Below are 13008 nucleotides of genomic sequence, written 5' to 3'. Positions count from 1 at the left end.
GCACGAACCAGTATGAAGACACGCGTACACCGCGTTACGATACCTTTCAGATTGAATCCTAATGGAGAACTCTTCCTGGTCGCGTGTACATCATTGAGGCCGCCTAGAAAAGTAGAAAGTAAAGTTGCGCCAGGTTTTACGACCGCGTGGGTGGCTGCTCGATCGGTCGAAGGGTTCCTTTTACTCGAAGTACCTGGAAAGTACCGTTCTTCCCACTCGAGCAGGAGGAAACTCTTTAACTCCCGCCTCGTTCTAGCACGAGCTCCGCTAGGAAATATTTACGTTGCTTTCGGGAACGCGCGTGTAGGTGCACCGGCGCGTGTAACAACGAGATTCCTCTTGATTCCTGGCGATGTCGATGCTTGACCCACATCGCCATGTGCCTGCTTCGTCTTGGTAAGAAGACCTTTCCCCGGTTACTTTTATTACGTTCCTAGTTATTACCGGTGCACACTTTTTTGGACCACACGCGTGATCCTCTTCTCGTGATATACGACTGAACTTCAACATTGTACTCGTCGACGCGCCTTCGACTTTCAAAATGCTTTGTATATTGGAGAACGGCTCGTAGAAAGATCGTTGGCTAACGTACGAATGAAAAATCTGGCTTGTCAGTGAAGTTCAAGTCGTCTCTTGCGAGGATGAAAGAGCGAACAAGGTTTTGGAGAAAGATGCAAAGTGCGAACGTACATCCTTTATTCTATCATCGTTGTGACAGCACGCTTAAACGTACGAATTTCTCTATTATATATCGTAACAAACTTGAATAGAATTCCTCTTTCAAAATTCATTAACGATTAACAATGTACTTGTCTAGTTTATCTATCTGTTTTTAATCATCTATAACGATACGGGCTAACGAAGCCAAAACACGCTTTCTCTACTTAACGCCGTAATTAGATAAGTGTCAGCGAATTAGCGGGTGAAAGGCAATAAATAGCGATTTCCTTCGAACGTATCGAATGCTCGAGTTAAAAAGGGGTCCATGCTCGGAACCTAAAGACGCGACTCGTCAGACAGATAACCACCCAAGATTCCACGGTGTGCCGCAATTTCGAGAGATATCACCTAAAGTGGTCTCCATAAAGGTTTCCATTAACGTGATAAGGGGAGGTTGATACGTTCGTGGCCATTAGGGGACCGTAACCTACGTGGTGTCGCCGGTGTGCAGGGACTCTTCATGATTTTCTTCTATCATTTTTTATTTCGTCCGAGAAAATACATTCGACACGTTATTGCCGTACGATATTCGAGCGACAGGCGACATTTTTCTTCGCCAAATTATACTCCGTGCCGAGTTAATCGTTGCACTTTATCGCTGTGAGCTTTTAGCGTGAATCGCAGCTGGAAATGAAGCGCCAATTAACATGGCGCATTCGGCACGCCCGTCCTCACTGAACACTGTGGGAATACATAGATTTTGCCAGGCAAATTGAAATGTTTGCAGCGACTGCAGCCATGAGTTATCACATAACTTGTCAAATTTGCCTCGTCTTATGAACCGAAAAGAGTTATTTAATCGAAGTTTCGTGTTGTTTATCACGTGGAATTCGGAAGGTTCTTTTTTGGAATGCGGAGCCACTTTTATACCGCGTGGAAAATTATTCAGTCGTGAAGATTTATTTGAATACGTCGAAGGATTGTCAAACTTTAATTTCTTTCCCAATTTATTTTATTATTTTGACGTTTGAGATTTTTAGCATTTCTTATCGCAAGTGTAAGTGTTCCGTTGAAAATAAATTTTCAATGCATTTTATTTTAGTTTATTAGAGTACATTTCTTTTTATTACTAACTTTCGTCCTGTTTCTATTTGTCTAATTTTCTGCATCTTACTTTTCTGTTTCGTTAATTTTCTGACTTGTAACAAATAGAATATCAGTACTTAGATATAATTCAATCATCATCATCATTTTAAAATTGCTCTTCTACGAAAGGCAGCAAACGAGGCATATTACGTGTCCCACCTGTGCCGTTCAAATAATAACGTGCCATTCCAGAAATTTACTAAACACAGGGATATTTTATTCTCATTCCAATTAACAATTTACATTAAAATGAACAATTTAACGATATATCGTCAAAAACCACATATCGAATACCTTCTCAACTCGCATCCCATATTCAGCACTAATGACATGGCTATAACGAGTACAAACGACGGACGTCATACGGACCTTTCCTCCCTTGTTTCCTTTCTCAGTCTCCGTGAATGCAATTTTGAAGTTAACGAAGACATCGTTTTGGACATTCGGTAAAAAGCAGTCGCGGTCACGCCGATCGGAAATAAGTTTTTGCGAAGCGGGGCCGATCTCGTGCGCTTTCAGTCACGTTCGCGTTTGCATTAACGAAATTCGTGGCTGGGTTTTTTTTACGGAGGCGGTCGGTCTTTGATCAGGACGCATTAATTCTATCAGCTCGAGCCATGGCTTTCCCTTTAAGTAGGCGCCTGATACGCCGTCGATCTTCCGGATTACCCATGTTAAAGACGCGTATCGTTTCTCGAAAGAAGAAACATGTGTTCGCTAACGACACCGCTACCACACCGTGTATTATAATCGTGCAGCTATCGAGAGGCGAGCTCAGGCTTGGTATGTACTCGGATTTACCTCCTTTATATCTCTCGATTTATGGCTTCTACTCGTCGGCTACAAGCTGCCGTGAACTAACCATTAGAATTTTGTAAAACGAGATAAATTTTGTCGCACCTTTTATTGCGCACGTTGTGGAATAACTCGTTTGATTCCGTGCCTTTATAAAGTTGTGATGGCTGATGTGTAGAATGGAATAGATAAGGCTTACGAATGCCGCATGTTGATTTGTTTTTCTGTCTAATGAGGAAGTTATTGGCACTGGATCTTTAAAAGATTGACGAACGAAATGAATTTCGTCTCGATTATTGACAAGGCTCGCGAAGATTACAGACGAAAAACAAATGTTGCTTCTAATAAGGAAGTTATTGGAAGAACTTTAATATGGGACAAAGTATCTAATTTGAAAGATTCCACCATTGATGACATTTATGGAATCTGAAAGAAGAAAAATAAGAATATCTTAGTAAGAACGTTGGCCTGACTGAATTTTTGGAAGTACTTTAGTATAGCGAAAAAGTAACGGATTTCAAAGACTCAATTATTGCCAAGGATTTTTCTCCTCGTACATTTAGTCGATGAAATTCACCTACAATGTTCTCCACATATTTTCAATATCCTACATGTATTATCACTGAACTTAAGTTTTTAATATTCCTTATATTAATTTTATCATTATTATGGTACGACGTCTAAACGTCTAAAATACCCCTCTCAATACTTTCTCCTTCCTACGCTTTTAAATCGTCCTCTTCATTTATATTAATTATTATCAACTTCATCGTATCGCGTCATTTTAGCCACTCGCGTTTTCAACCATCTTAGTTTAGCGAACTAATGTTGCAATAACCGAGAAGGAGGACATGGTGGTAGGATAAACGCGATGCACGATCACCTCGTGTGCAATGTTCGCTACGGTGGACAACAACTCCATCGACGTGTATGTGCAGGATCGGAAAGGGACATCTGGGAGGCATGCCTTAATTGACCGCTCGGAATATTGACGAGATCCCAGAGACGGATTGAGACGTTGAATTTCCGAGGGACGTTCGCTTTTTTTGCCTCCCCATGAAATATGACCGTTCAATATGCTAGGCAGATATTTATGTACTCGTGGGATTGCGCCTGACGTAGGGGTTCGAAAGAGATCGGGACAGGTTCGGAGACAGTAGAAAGCGTTCCTTTTATTTTTTCCCTTCGTTTTTCTACCATCTTCGTGCGGGGATTCCAGAGGATGTCTCATTGTTTGTCCGTTTGGTCGTGTTTGCAACAAAGTTGCAGAAGCACCACGCTCTTTCATCCGAGAAAGTCTATGGTTAATTATAGTGTTTGTAAGAACTGTCAAGACGTATCCTATTACATATGATCGGCAGCATATTTATGAATTGTCATACTAATCAACTCTGTAAATTGAAAGGCAGAGAGACCATAACAAGCACTGTCTTCCCTTTAATTTTTCCAAAAGTTTCAAAGTAACCAGATATTACGAAATTACAGACATACCAATCGTAAACTTCAGACAAACGTTAAGAACGGATCGAATGTTAAAGTACGAACATAAGAAAATATAATCGCAATTTGCATTTTATAACGATTACGTAAACCTCGATGTAAAGACTACAAAGTACAGCAAAAGAACGTAATAAAATTATAAGTTCTAATTTACGCTATTCAGGAACCAGCATCATCGAATTCTTTCATAACTAAATACGAAAGAAATGATGAAAGAAATTCCTATTAATCTTTCCTTAATAAAGAAGAAAATCCTATTAATACTTGGTAACAAGAAAGATCCTTTTACATTAAAGCTGGATGAATTTTCTCATAGGCTCTACGGCCAGTTTTTCTCGTCTAACCAAAGCAGTAATTCGACCATCTCGACTATCGTATCGTCAACCGGTCAAGTTGGTTGCCCGTAAGTAACCCGCGTATCGGGGTTCCGACTGCCCGACAGAAATACCAAACGCCTCACGAACGTAATAAATGCCGGCGGTAATCGCTGTTAAACTTCGTCCGGCATCGAACGTCTCAGCCAACCATCACATAAATGCCATTCAAAGTTTAATCGCGTCGATTACAGGATCGAGATATTTCTGTTCGCGGTAATAAACGTCGCGACCACGAGGTTACTTCTCTATTATTTAACCGTCCGAGACCGATCGTCGTCTCCGAGTCATTTGACCGGTGCGGTGACACGTGCAGATCGACAAAGAATTCGCTAATTGAATAGCCACGCGTTGAAAGCGCGCGTTCGTTTCGCAAACTATTCTATAAAATCGATTCAATTAAAAGTGAATTCCACGTGCCCCAGATGAGAGGCAAGTCCTATTAATCATTTTCGCTGGATCCCTTTCGCAATCCTGCCGAGGGGGTAAACAAGGCGCGCCAATGAACAGGCCTTAGGGACGATGGTAACAGGTGCTTCCACAGGTGCGTACTAATAATGGGTAAAATGGCCCATTCGTTACGCGTCACGATTCATGGCTCGTTTCCTTTTCCTTCTTAAATAGGCCGCGTGTCAGCGACTCGAATCGTTCAAGTAACGATATTGTTTTTGCCTTGCTAGCAGAATTGCGAAGAAGTATGATTGTTAGGGATCGGCTTCTTAAAAGGAGTTTCCTTTTAGAAGATAGTGGAAATGAGTTAATGAAGTTGTTTTTCTAAGGCATTTATTCGAGCCTCTTGGTATACAGTAAAATGATTAGTTTCTTATGATTTGTAGGGAATTCAAGTAGTTGGGAATTTTTTGCTAGATACGATCTTTAACTCTTACTCACGCATATTGTAGTTTAATTCGCTGAAACTAGGAAGAGCAAATAATAAACATCGTTACCTACTACAATTCGCACATTTACATTCAACTAATTATCAAGTACTGCCACTAAAACCTCTTAATATTATTATACTCCTCCTATCGATGCTAATCAGTTGCTACTGAAAAGAATAAATTTAATTACGATATACGTATACCATGAGTTAGTTCCATTTCAGTCTAACGTATCTTCCATAGCGTCACGACAGAACAATCGTCCTTCGATATACGGCTTCAGCATAGAACGACTCTCGTTTAGATCTCGACTAGATAAACGAAACGATCCACTGCGAAATGATCTATCTTTCCCATGGCAATAGAACGTCTGGCGATCTCCCGTGAAGAGCATTCGCAAAGAATAGATCGTTCTGATCGGGTCGAAAGGTAGGGCGGTCGGAAAGTCGAGCCGACACCTCGGCTGCTTCGCGGTTGCCTGACCATTTGATGGATGGCGAACAGCAGCCGTTCTCCATTAGGGTTCCTGCAGGTCTAACTACGAAAATGGGTGGGTGGACGGCGGCGAGGGTGAGAGGCAAGAGTAGGTGGATTTTTCATCGATGGCGAATCGAGAAGAGCCATAAAGAGATTGAGCGAGCGAAGGGGAAATGGATACGAGTAAGTCGGCTTGGTGCGTCGTGAAACATTCCTCGAGCCTTGTAAACACGCCAAACACGCCTAACACGCCGGCGAGATTACGCGATTTTTTATGGTGTATCGAATATTTGGTGAAAGTGTAATGAATATACGCGTACAGAGTTTACGCGATAAGCCACATTTCGTATTTTTTTACAAAAAAACAATTTTACCAAAATTGTCCTTTCATTCGAAAGTAAGCATGTTTTTTGACGCTCTTCAACATTTTGCAGAATATTACTCATCGTAATATCAAAATACTTCTTGTCTTAATAATTTTGCAAATTTTTGCATAGGATAGAAGATAGCATCTTTGCAGAAAATTTTATTGCTACTTTATTTTACCGATATCGAACAAAAAAATAGCTTGCAATATTATTATCGTAAAAAAGAAGAAAATTGCACGATACAGCGAAGGGATACCTGTTGCTCCGTCCGTTACAGCCAGTAAACGCGAAATCGTGATCGGGAAAGTGGAAGGAGATGGCGTGGCGCACGTGGGAAATCAGCTTTCTTGTCTCGGCACGAACGCCGCACCGTTTATATCAATCTCGTGTTCTTGCCACCGATATCCTCGCGTGTCTCGAGGACTTTAATTGCTCTGTAATCGCCTCTGTCGCGGTTTGAAATCCGCCGCTTGCATTCCGTGGATAACGGATCGCGAGACGCTGTTGCGCGTAAGCTCAACATGGTCGACAAATGTCCTTCACGGCGGAAACGGAATTCCACCATTTGGGTTTGCATTCAGAGCTAGCATTCAAGAATTCACAAGATGCAGGGCGTTGTTTCTTGCAATGGGATACCTGTCCTGAACTGTGCGGTGGTCCGCTTTCTTTTTACCTGCGAACAGCGAAATCTTTGACAAATTATCCTTTAGCGTTCTTCGCTACGCGAGAACAGGAGACTGACAATTCGAAAATAAATGAAAATTTATTCATAGAAAAGAGAATGTTACTCGCTTTCGATGCCAGACGAAGGTTATAATCTAGAGAAACTAATAATTGGCATCACCGACGTGTTTTAGAGAAGCATTAGCATATAATAATAACCGCTACGTGGATCATTTACGCAAAATATCAAGCATCGTAATATTATATAGTAATTTCGATCAACGATTAAATATAGTATTTTAAAAAACATAATGCACACAGAAATTATCGTTCAAACTTGAAACGCTATATCGATGCGATCTATTCCAAAGCGTTATTGAAGAACCGAACCGCAAGCAGGAATAAAGCACGGGCGAGAAAATAGCCGATCGCAATCTCTCGCGTGCAATCTCTTCGTTTCAAGCGCAAAAAGAATACTGTAGCCAAAGGTAATCGAAACGAACATAAATCCAGAACAGCGGGAAGAAATCGAGAACGATTCGTGGGGCGTCGAGTTCGATGGATCGAACAATGGCCAGTGTACAGCATTGCAGGCCTTTGCGCATTCAAGGGCTGATCCCTCGTTTCACAATCGGTGAATCTATTTGCAACGCTTTGTCGAATCTTCTTCTATTCTATCGTAGCCGATATTCTTAACGAGTGTGATACTTTGGTAACTGGAAAATTCTTGATGCGATCTATTCTCTTGCGATAGAACGACTCCAAAATTAATTCGTGGTACAATCGAAGTTAAGGTGAAGTTATTTATATTCGTAAATACATAAATAAGAATGTAACTAAACACGTTCAAATTTCATCTGCTCCAAAATGAAGCCTTGAAGGATGAAATTTTATTTTTCGCTACATTTTCGAACTTCTCTTCCTGTTTAGTCTATCGAATCTGTCTAGTTAGAAATTAAACGACTTCGCGTATAGCTACTAGACAAATTTTCGAACTTGATTTCATCAAACACGAGGCCTGCAATGCAATTTTATTACGTTTAATCTTCGTCTTATTGCGATACGTAGAATCTTCCTTGCTTTACTTATGACAGGATTTTACATCGTACATTTTCTCTATCGACTCGCGATTCACGCGTTACGTTATTGCGACCAAAGTTTTGGAATTTGTTGGTGACGTACGACTTCGAGGTGAGCTCCAACTTAAACCGAGTATCGGACCATGTCGAGATAAAGCGTGTCGATAAAACTGGTGTCCATCGTCTGGGTTTTCGGACGTGGCAGGTACATAATCACGATATATTCGTTTTCATACATATACCATATATTCACACAACTAGTGGCAAATTCATTTACGACAGATGACGCGAGAATAACGAGGTGTATGCGCGGTGATAAAGAGAATCTGTTTGCGGTAGTCGAGCTATGACGTTACGTGAGCGAGTCGTTATTCCGCGTTTCAATTAAGCAATAACTCGTCGTGTTTTAACGACCGTTAACTGTTACAGGTCTCCGTAAAATGGGTTTTAACCGTTTCACAGTTCCAATCAATTTTATTATATTATTCCAGAGAATAGAAGTTTACCTTTGAAACAGATTGATTCTTTTGTTTCTCTTATTGCTAATATTGGTTTTATGCATTATATCAAATGATATTTCGTGAAAAATATAAGCTGTTGATGGAAAAATTGCAAAATGTTACTCAATCTCTATACCATTACGAACCTAAAACTCGAAATATCTTGCAAGAGTGATTAAACCCGATGCAATTTAGAACGAAATAAGAAACCAAGGAAACAGACGCTAGTTTCTTTATAACGAGTAGGTATCATCAATCATCGATAACTGCCCTAAGCACATTTAAATCTTGCACGATTTATCATGTGTCAAAAATACTGTTTCAATGCGAGTGATTGAACTGGTAAATCACAGACTCCTTGCAACGTTGCAATTATCATCGGATCGGACCACGAAACAAATGTGTCGAGCGTGGGCGTTTTGTATGAATGCTCGCAGAAACGTTTTCCATTTAGCTTGATTCTTTAGAGAAAGCTTCACCGAGATTGCGTAAGATAGCCCAATAACAAATGAACCAACCCTGATAGATTTCTGTAGCTTCTCCATCTTGATAAAATAAGTCGAATCCATTATGCTCCGCGAACCAGGCAAGAAGCAGAAATGCGGGTTATCGATTTGAAATAGAAGGGGGCTCAGATCGGCTCGCTTATTGCAATGAACTCGGGGGAAGTCGAGTGCACAGTACGCCCACATACCACGACTGAGAGGATCATCGATCGATCGAAGCTACGAGGATGGTCGCGGGAAAACTCATCGATAACCTTGAATAATACCGAGCAAAATACGAAAGAAGAAATCAATATGGACACTCGCAACCATAATTATTTCGATACCTGATGCAGTTGGATCGAAAGATCGATATCTTTGTTGTATTTTCAAAGCTTCGATCGAAGAACGTTTTTCTATTGTTAATTCCATATCTCTGAAAACCTCCTTAAAACTGGTGTCAAATGCTCTGCTAAATTTAAACTAAAAGAAAATATACTTGCGTTACTCAAACTTCGTGTTTATTTATAACCAATAGCCGATACTTCGTAAAATCTATTTAAACCTTAAAAAATGCCAGAAGCAGATGTTTCAATCGCTCTGAGATCTTAACGTTAAACAGACAAGTTTAAAGCCGTTTAACTTGTCACTTGTATAGATACAATATTCAGCAGCGGGGCCAATTTTCATTTACTCTCTCTCGATTATTGCTTTTTTATTAAATGGTAGATTAATCGTGATAGAAGATAACATCAGATTCGAGAGTTTCATTCCGAATGTATTTTACATATGTGTAATAATTTGAAAGCGCGTAAATAAGTACTTAATGAACGGTAGTAGGTATACTCTTCGTGCCGCGATCCATGGCGCCTGAAATGCATCCACATCGCGATCCTTGTGTCTCTTGGCTCTCGAGGTGGAATAAGAAAGGAGAAAAGCTGGAGGAAGATGTACGTCTCTTCAAGGGTGGTCGACGCCCGATACGCGATTCACACTGGATGGATCGATCGCGAGGTCTCGTGTTCTGGATCCACCACAGACCGATTCCCTTTGTAGGCGCCTCGACTCGATGCGCCGCGTGTTAAATGTCAGACGTTCGCCTCGATCGGAGAACGCGGCGAACCGGATACCCCGCGATCGACCAAGAAGAAAAAGCGACGCTATAATATAACGAGACCGAGATGTATCTCGAATTCGACAGGCTCGTGAAAAATGTTTTACATTGTGTTTGATAAATGATGTTCAAAAAGTCATTCGTTTAATAGAAAAATATTTCAAGAACATTCGGTAATTTAGATCCTTCTGGAGTTTATATTTGAAGAGAGAAAGAGAGATAGAAAGAGAGATAGAGAGACAAAATATTAGATTAGTTTCAGTTAAGGTATAAGAGAATTTTAATGTAACTTGTTGCCTTCTCACTCTTTCTTGTTTTTACCGAAGTAAGTCTATTGCAGTTCTGTTCTCTAATCTTCATCTAACCACGCTATACCGAAATATAATTCCAAGCAACGGAGCCCACTGATATTTCGAAACGAATAAAGCCAAGGATTCGCGAGCACCATTCGTCACGGCAATTAAAATATCCCGACGAAAATCCTTATGCAAGGCGTTTTTCAAGAGGGACTGCCGAGCAAACGTGTCGAGTTTTCGTATCTGCGTGTTTATCTGCAGCTCAGGGATTCCATAGGTACGAGTTGGTCGGTTTACACCGATCTCGGCCCGCTCGTATATTAAAATCTCTCCCCTTGCGTCGCAGTTGGCGAAACCGCTCGAAAGGGAGAAAAGAGATTGTTATCCGAGGCGCGAGTTATACGTCGGCCATTACGAATCCGCGATTCAGACCGCCAACGAGATGATTTACGAGCTGTGGTATCGATAATTTAAGATTCCAGAATCCTCGGAGGGGTGAAAGTCACTTTCACTGGTTGATGCTTCGATCGACGTTTAATCTAATCGTGTTCCATTAGTGTTGGCCTTTAGCTATAATAAAAACAAGCAGAGAGAGTACACAGTATACAAGTAAACATGCAACGTGGAAATTCCAAAGAAACATAGAATATAGTTGGAAATAAGATTTATGTATAGGTGACACTTTTTACGAGGAATGACGTGTTAAATGCTGTAACAATGTTTCTTGCATTCGTGTACTGTGAAATATTCTATAGTGAAAGGACACAATCTCATTATCGAATTCACTAATGCACTTATTACGCTGCTAATGAGTAGCTGTGGGCAACTGGAATAATTTCACTGACAAATTAGTCGCTGAACATCGAATATAATTACACCGATCCTCTTATTATTACAGTATACTATACATTCTGCAAATTTCTAAGAATCTATTTTCCATTCTATAATTATAATATGTATAACACTATCTCATTAGTTCCTTCCTATTTATAATCTATCATTACTACGATTTTCTTCTCTCGCTCATATCATAAATTATTTATTTATGCCATAAATAACCAGCCTTCTGTGTTAATGTGCGTATAATATTAATTCTCGTGATACATTATACAAATGTGATTTATATAACGATTTGTTATTGTACGAGATTAGGTACGTAGAAGATCTTGCGATCGTATTTAAAGAAACAAAGTACAAGATGCATACCTGTTTCAACATAAAATGCAAAATATGACGTAAATCTATTTTTGTGTCATTTATATTTGTGGATCGTAGAAATTGTGGAACTTATCGCTTTACCTTTTCGACAATTCAAGGAAGGTCGAACGTAACGACCTTGACCATAGTATTTCAGTCGGTATGCTCATGCATGACCTTCGACCATGAAATCGAAATAGATATGCATCTACTTCCATTGTTAACACGGATCACCGTTTCAACATGTTGACCACAAACTAGTTTCTCTTATCTGTTCTTTGTCTTTCAGAGTCGTGAGAATACACACTAGAAAAAGCCGATTATGTTATTCAAGTTTTATCTTTGTTTAAACTCTTATTCTTGAACCAAGGAATCGGAGAATCGAATCGTGAATTTTTCTTCCTACAAACGTTCATAGAATGTCAGCGTGCCGCGCGGAAAACAAACAACGAATAATAAAAACCTTTTGTCTGCCTGAGAATCTGATTGATTAAATACAACGACTTATTTTAATGCGTGCAAACGGGAAAAAATAATACAGTTGTTCGCTTGAAACTGAAAATATACGTGCAATTAACTTTGTCTCTGAACGTAAGAGAAAAGGAAATTACTTTTGTTCGTCAATGTACAAATTGAGCTCAACTGAGTAGCATTTTATAAAGTACGATATATTTTAAATATTTTCTAATAAGATCTACACAACATTATTTGTTTCCGAATTCTACATCATCTTCTTGATCTTCTTCTTACCGTTAGTCTTCCGACAATTTTCAATTTGAAGTTTCTTACACTGTGATGCTAACGCTTTTGTCAGTGATGCACTGAAAAAGATGAAACGCTATGCTCAAGGGGCCAGGATAATTCGTGGACGATTCTCGCAATCAGCGAGTAGAAACTAGCAGTAGAATTGCGGAGAACGAAAGACAGCGACAGGAGAAATGATGTGTACGAGCAGCGGCTGGGAGTTAATACCCTCTCGGAGGGCAAACGCGAGTTCGCGTGCCCTCGACAAACGCGCGAGGTTCAGCCTGGCGGCTGCTGAGGTTGCCGAGGTGAGATGAGAACGAGAAGGATCGAGAAACAATCTTACCGCCTGAGGTAAGGGAGAGGAACGATGGAACGAGACACGAACAGCATTCAAGCCGCGAATCCGAGAGAGAAGATCGAACAAAGCGCATTCCACATGCAGTCGTTCGTTCCTCGTCCACTCTGTTACCCTCCGTACTTCATTTCGATTCGTCGTTACTTTCTCGCCTCTGCCCTGAGCGTATTATCCTACGCGGATAGAAAGAGAAAATGTGACTCTCGTCGAGCGATGCTGATTGCTGCGTTGTTTCCAGAGAATTTAAATCTCGCGCGTTTTGCCACGTTTCAGTTGACACGCAGATTGATTTATCTGTGAAAATAAGAAGCGAGAATAAGGAGAAGGTATTGCTTTCTGATGCAGCGCGTTATTAATTATATTTATCTTCG

The 13008-nt window shown here is 40.4% G+C and overlaps 1 protein-coding gene across 4 annotated transcripts in view; it reads left to right on the top strand.

Annotated features, from left to right (window-relative positions):
* The window catches only part of LOC100645521 (epidermal growth factor receptor), a 175750-nt gene that overhangs the window by 145149 nt on the left and 17593 nt on the right, over positions 1 to 13008 (top strand). The gene's annotated exons all lie outside the window — the stretch shown is intronic.

The sequence above is a fragment of the Bombus terrestris genome, chromosome 6 (genome assembly GCF_910591885.1).
Source record: "Bombus terrestris chromosome 6, iyBomTerr1.2, whole genome shotgun sequence".
NCBI classification, from domain to species: domain Eukaryota; kingdom Metazoa; phylum Arthropoda; class Insecta; order Hymenoptera; family Apidae; genus Bombus; species Bombus terrestris.
This window is presented reverse-complemented; position numbering and strand designations above follow the sequence as displayed.